The sequence below is a fragment of the Dipodomys ordii genome, unplaced genomic scaffold, assembly GCF_000151885.1.
Source record: "Dipodomys ordii isolate 6190 unplaced genomic scaffold, Dord_2.0 Scaffold86, whole genome shotgun sequence".
NCBI lineage: Eukaryota > Metazoa > Chordata > Mammalia > Rodentia > Heteromyidae > Dipodomys > Dipodomys ordii.
The window spans coordinates 5,464,364-5,470,582 of NW_012267302.1; the positions used below are offsets into that span (position 1 = coordinate 5,464,364).

A 6,219-nucleotide genomic window follows, 5' to 3' on the forward strand; every position below is an offset into this window, starting at 1 on the left:
AAACACCCATATGCTGCGTGATGATATTGGAACACGGAGTGATATTTCCAGAGTGCCAGAAATCTTAAAAAACAAAAGCAATTTGATAAATGCCATTGGAACAATAGTGCTTGTGACTCACCTATTTTTATAACTCAAGATGACACATGACAAGTGTTTGCCCAGAAGAATGCCAAGGAACACACACAGTGTGTTAAAAACAAAACCAAACAAAAGTTTGTCCTCCTTCTCCAGTGGGCTCTGGTGATAAGCAAAAATACAAGGAGTTTTATAGCTCTCTTCCTAGGTGGAAATCACAACAAGCCAGATTTTTGAAATGCCAGAGAAATGTTATAAAGAAGGAAACGAGTATGACCAAGCTGATCCCTTAGTTACCAGAGCTTACAGGAAAGCGTGTGCAGACAGATGACCTTTTCTGGAAAGAAGCATCTTCAGAACCTCTTCTAGACCCCTGACTCCAACTGAGGCCCAAACACTTTTCAATCAGCAATGGAGATCTAATGATCCTCAGAAATGGAGTTGGAGCTGAGGGTCCAAAGGCGGCAAGCCTAAAGTGCTATGCTAGAGGACTTTAAAAAACAAAGGTTCCCACTGGGCACCAGTTATTCACATCTGTAACACTAGCAACTCAGAGTAGCTAGGATCTGAGGATCCAAATTGAGATAGGAGGATCATAATTCAAAGTCAACTAGAGCATTAAGTCCATGAGACTCTTATCTCCAATTAACAAGCAAAAAGCTGGAAGTGAGTCAAGTGGTAGAGCACCAGCCTTGAACAAATGCCTAGTTCAAGCTCCATAGCTACTTTACCAAACAAAACTTAACATCCAGAAGTTTCCTTATCCCACCTTGGCACCAGAGCCTTGTAGAGTGGGGCAAGGGAAGCCTGGCATCTCTGTTTTTAACAGACACTTCCAGGGATCTGACTTGTTGCCAAGTGTGGGAGTTGCTGAATTAAAGCCATTAGGGGAAACCACTTAGCTCAAGTCAGAGATTAATTTACAAATGTCGCCTCAACAATTAGCCCATTAGAACATATGTATAAGGCCTGCAGGCTTGGAGAATCTGCAAAGAGTATTCAAGAAAGTATAGAGAGAAGGATGAATTAATTCTCTCTTGAGCAGGTCTTTCCCATTCTCCTTAGCTCACAGCAGACAAATGACCCTAATTGATGAGTGCCCATGTCTAATGTAGCATCAGCTGCGGGCAGCATAGACTTTTTTAGAAAATGGACAGTTTTCTCTATATGACCCTATAGGCAATGAGGGTTTTTTGTTTAGTTTATATACAATAAAATTGACAATACACAGAGAAAAAATAGACAAGATAAATCCCAAGGCGAAACTATCTGGGGACATTTTGTTTCTTAGAGATAATATTATTCCAACATCTAAATTATAATGTTTGGTCTAGTGAATTTAACAACTCCAACAAACATTTATTTGAACAAAGATGTCCAAGGCCCAGAGCAAGAGACAGAGAGATACAAAAGCCAAAATAGAAATGTCAGGCCTGACCTTTGCCTTCCCCCAGCAAAGAATGCAGAAGTTGAAATTACTCAGGAGTCCTTTGTGGATTTAAGAAATGTGACACACAGACAAATGCTTCCAGGATGTCAAAGGAAGGCTCAGATACAGAGGTGACATCCTTGTCACCACAAACTCCCAGCATGGAAGGAGAGAGAATGGAGGAGGATGAAAAATCCAGAGAAAGAAAAGAAGAATTCCTGACACCCTACATCCTCTCCAGTTACACCTGTGCTAGGTAGGAGAACAGAAATCAGGCACAGAACATACGTGAAATGTGGAGAACACTGGACCAAATGAAGCAGTATGATATGCAATGTGTCATTTACTCTCTCTGGGACTCAGTTTGCCAATATGTGAAATGATGGGTTGAAGTGGATGACTATTAGGTGGGGACCTTAGTAGATAATGCAAATGGCAGAATTACTAAGAACTTTGAGAAGGCAGCATTGGTATACCTTTTGTACAAAATTATAATTCAGCCTGGTGATATTATGAAGATGATAAGAATACCTGGCACAAAAATCTCTGTAGACAATTTCTCTTTTGTAAAGTTCTGTGCACAAAGAGCCTGGATACAGTAAAATCATCTTCTTATGCAGTCATTAGCCCACAAAACTAATGCTAGACAAGAACCAAGGGCTATTCCTGTACTCTCTCCTGATTTGGGCTCAGCTCTATCATCACCCCAAGGATGTAAGTGAGAATCTGTTCCTTCCCTCCTGCCTCTGGAGGTCTGTAGAAAGCTCATGTTTCTGCAGATTTTATAGCTCTGAATCTTAATGTTCTTATTGAAGAAGAAAAGGAAGAATTTTCTTTTTATAATCTAGCAAGTATTGCAGTATTAGTGAGTCCTAACAAAAGACAGCCTATTGCTACCCCAAAAGATAAGTTTGCTATCACAAATTAAAAAAAATATTTAGAAAGTATGAAAAAATATTTTGATGGTACTACTTAAACATCTGAAGTTGCTTCAACTCCCTCACCTGACATCCTGGCACATAGCATTTGACTTACAGAAGTGCAGAAACCAAAATGTTGTAATTTGATTCCCTGTAAGCCAACACTCCAAAGGATGATTTAAGGGGAAACATGTTCAAGAGGAAAGAAAGGAGAAAGAGCTGTTTTCGGCGGTCGGTGTGTAAAATCTAAGAACTAAAACACAATGCACAGTTTCTACAGAAGAGTCCACGTGTGGTGTACTCACGTGTGAGGTTTTGGATCTGGGGATTATTGCTGTCCTCAGTGCCCAGCATGAAATAGGGCTTTGCACATTCGCACATGCTAAGCACATAATCTCCCGCTGATGGGTACTCCCAACCCCACATTCACACATAAGAAAGCCTAGGAAAAATACCTACGGTCTAATAGGCAGTTGGATCTGGTACTTCAAAATTACAACACTTTGATGCTATCTACAGTATAGAATGGACTGGATTTTCAGGACATGCATAAAATTAAGAAGATCCCTCCTTATATAGCTTCAGATGACTTCCATAGCTTCTGATAGGGAGAGAGCTTGAAAATTCAGTACTTTTCCTCTTCTCCAGATTGCAATTACGTGGTACATTCAGTTCCCATTCACTCTGGCATACTCCCCTCCCTACCTATCAAAGGTCCTTGGCACAAGCATTTTCTTTCTCTTAGAAACCTTACTCCATCTCACAGGCTACCCATCCATCAGAAATCAGCCCTACTGCCATTTCCTGCCCATCTCATGTGAAAAGTTACCCATAAGCACAGTCTGATTTGTGTGTGTGTGTGTGTGTGTGTGTGTGTGTGTGTGTTGTGTGTGTGTGTGAATACTGGGGCTTGAACTCAGGGACTCATGCTCTTGCTCAGCTTTTATACTCATGGCTGGTACTCTACCACTTAAGCCATATCACCAGCCTAGCATTATGTTTATTAATTGTCTGAGTGTTGTCTTTGAGCTTTTGTGTTCTCCCACTTCAGCCACAGCTCAAACTCTTTTTTTTTTTTTGTAGAATTGCAGATAAGAATCTCACAGACTTTCCTGCATGCGCTGGCTTTGAACTGCCATCCTCAGAACACAGCCTCCTGAGTAGCAAGGATTATGAGGCATGAGCCACTGCTGCCTGGTCATAGTCTGCTTTTTGTGGCAGTTAGCACATTGGTGGTTTCACTCTGATTTTTGCTATCACTTGATCAGCCGTTTTCTCTACAGGACTGCAAGCTCTATGAAGGTAGATGACATGTTCATCTTTAGTCAGCACTAAACTGCAAGGTGGAAATAAGTATTTGTTAAGTAGACATATCTGGGGAGGTTTGGCAATTTAATGTAGTATAAGCAAAAGAAGGCTAGAAGGACACGGACTATCTCACTACATGAATATAGTAGTGAGATAAAGGTATCTGGATGTATGAGCAATAGCAGAACCCAGGCAAGAATGGGGATGAAGAGTATCATAGTGGACAAGGTAGAGGGTGCACTGTGCAGGAACAGGATTAATGTGAGACTCTTCCACACAGATATGGAGGTAAGGACTATAGCTGTGGTCAGGATCAAAAAGAATGGATGGTGGAAGTCAGGGAATAATGGGAAGGCCCTGGATGGAAGATGGGAAGGGGGAAGGAGAGAGGGTAGAAGGAAGAATGAAGGAAGGTGGCCATCTCAGTTGACAATTGCTGTGAGAGAAAAGGTTTTGAACAAAAATGGAGGTCCCGAACATTCTTTTTCAATTTCATTGAAGAGTTGGAGGAGTATTGGTGTGAGCTCTGCTTTGAAGGCCTTGTAGAATTCTGCTGTAAAAACCATCTGGTCCTGGGCTTTTCTTAGATGGAAGGTCTCTTAGTGCTGTTTCTATTTCAATGCTTGATATGGGCCTGCTAAGATGGTTTAACTCATCTTGGTTTAGTTTCGGCATGTCAATATTTGCTAGGAAAAGGTCCATATCTGCCAAGTTCTCAAACTTATTATCATAAAGTTTTGAGAAGTATTCCCTTATAATGTTCTGAATCTTGGTTTTTCTGTGGTGATGTTTCCATTCTCATCTCTGAATTTATTTATTTGAGTGTGTTCTCTTCTTTTTGTGATAAGATTTGTTAAGGGTCTGTCAATTTTGTTAATTTTTTGAAGAACCAACTCTTTGTTTTATTGATTCTTTCTATGTTTTTTTTGGATTCTAATTCATTTAATTCTGATTTAATTTTAATTATTTCTTTCTGTCTACAGGATTGGGGTTTATCTTGCTGCTCTTTTTCAAGGAGGCTCAGATGCCTCATTAAATTGTTGGTTTCAGATCTCTCCAATTTGTTGATGTAGGAATTCAGAGCTATAAACTTGCCTCTGAGTACTACCTTTGCTGTGTCCCAGAGGAGCTGGTAATTTGTGTGTTCATTTTTGTTGAATATCGTGAACATTTGAATTTCCTTTCTAATCTCTTCCATGACCCACTCGTGATTCAGCAGTGTGTTGTTCAGCCTCCATGTGTTACAGGCCTTTCTTTGGTGGCTTTTGGTGTTGAGTTCTAATTTTATTCCCTTGTGGTCTAAGAGAATGCAGGGCATAACTTCAATGTTTCTGAATTACAACAAGTTTGCTTTGTGACCTAAAATGTGGTCTATTTTGGCTATAGAGGTATCAATGTGATACCTATCAATATTCCAACCTCATTCTTCAATGAAATAGAAGAAGAAAACCAAAAATTCACATGAAACAATAAAAGACCCCAGATAGCAAAAACAATCCTTAGCAGAAAGAACAGTGCTGGAGGAATATCAATACCAAATTTCAAACTACTACAAAGCCGTAGTAATCAAAACAGCTTGGTACTGGCACAAGAACAGACCTCAGGACCAATAGAACAGAATTGAAAACCCAGAAATGAACCTACAGACCTATATCCATCTAATCTTTGATAAGGGAGCTAAAAAAAATAGAATGGAAGAAAGACAGCTTCTTCAGTAAATGGTGCTGGCAAAATTGGTTAATCACTTGTAGAAAACTAAAGCTAGATCCTTATATATCCCTGCACCAGAATCAACTCCAAATGGATCAAAGACCTTGAAGTCAAAGCAGACACTCTGAAAACATTACAGGATGGAATAGAAGAAACCCTAGGTATTGTTGGCACAGGTTGAAATTTTCTTAATAGAGACCCAGAAACACAACAAAGCAAAGAAAGGTTGGAAAAATGGGATTGCATGAAATTGCAGAGCTTCTGCATGGCAAAGGACATAGCTAGAAAAATCAATAGAAAGCCCACGGATTGGGAGAAGATCTTCACTAGCCATACAACGGACAAGGGTCTCATATCTAAAAAATACCTGGAACTCAAAAAATTAAATCCCCCAACAACAAATCTTCAAAGAAACAACTGCTCAATAAATAAGTGGGCTAAAGACTTAAAGAGAGACTTCCCTGAAGAGGAAAGAAGGATGGCCAATAGACACGTGAAGAAATGCTCAATTTCTCTAGCCATAAAAGAAATGCAAATCAAAACAACACTGAGATACCACTTGACCCCAGTTAGAATGGCTATAATCGATAACTCTAATAAGAACAGATGTTGGAGGGGATGTGGACAGAAGGGAACCTTACTTCATTGTTGGTGGGAGTGTAAACTTGTTCAACCACTTTGGAAAGCAGTATGGAGGTTCCTCAAAAGACTCCACATAGAGCACCCCTATGACCCAGCAATCCCACTTTTGAGCATTTACCCAAATGACCACAA

At 40.0% G+C, this 6,219-nt stretch overlaps 1 protein-coding gene across 1 annotated transcript in view; it reads right to left on the reverse strand.

Annotated features, from left to right (window-relative positions):
• Kcnma1 (potassium channel, calcium activated large conductance subfamily M alpha, member 1) overlaps positions 1-6,219 on the reverse strand; it is a 697,588-nt gene that overhangs the window by 345,104 nt on the left and 346,265 nt on the right. The window lies entirely within an intron of this gene.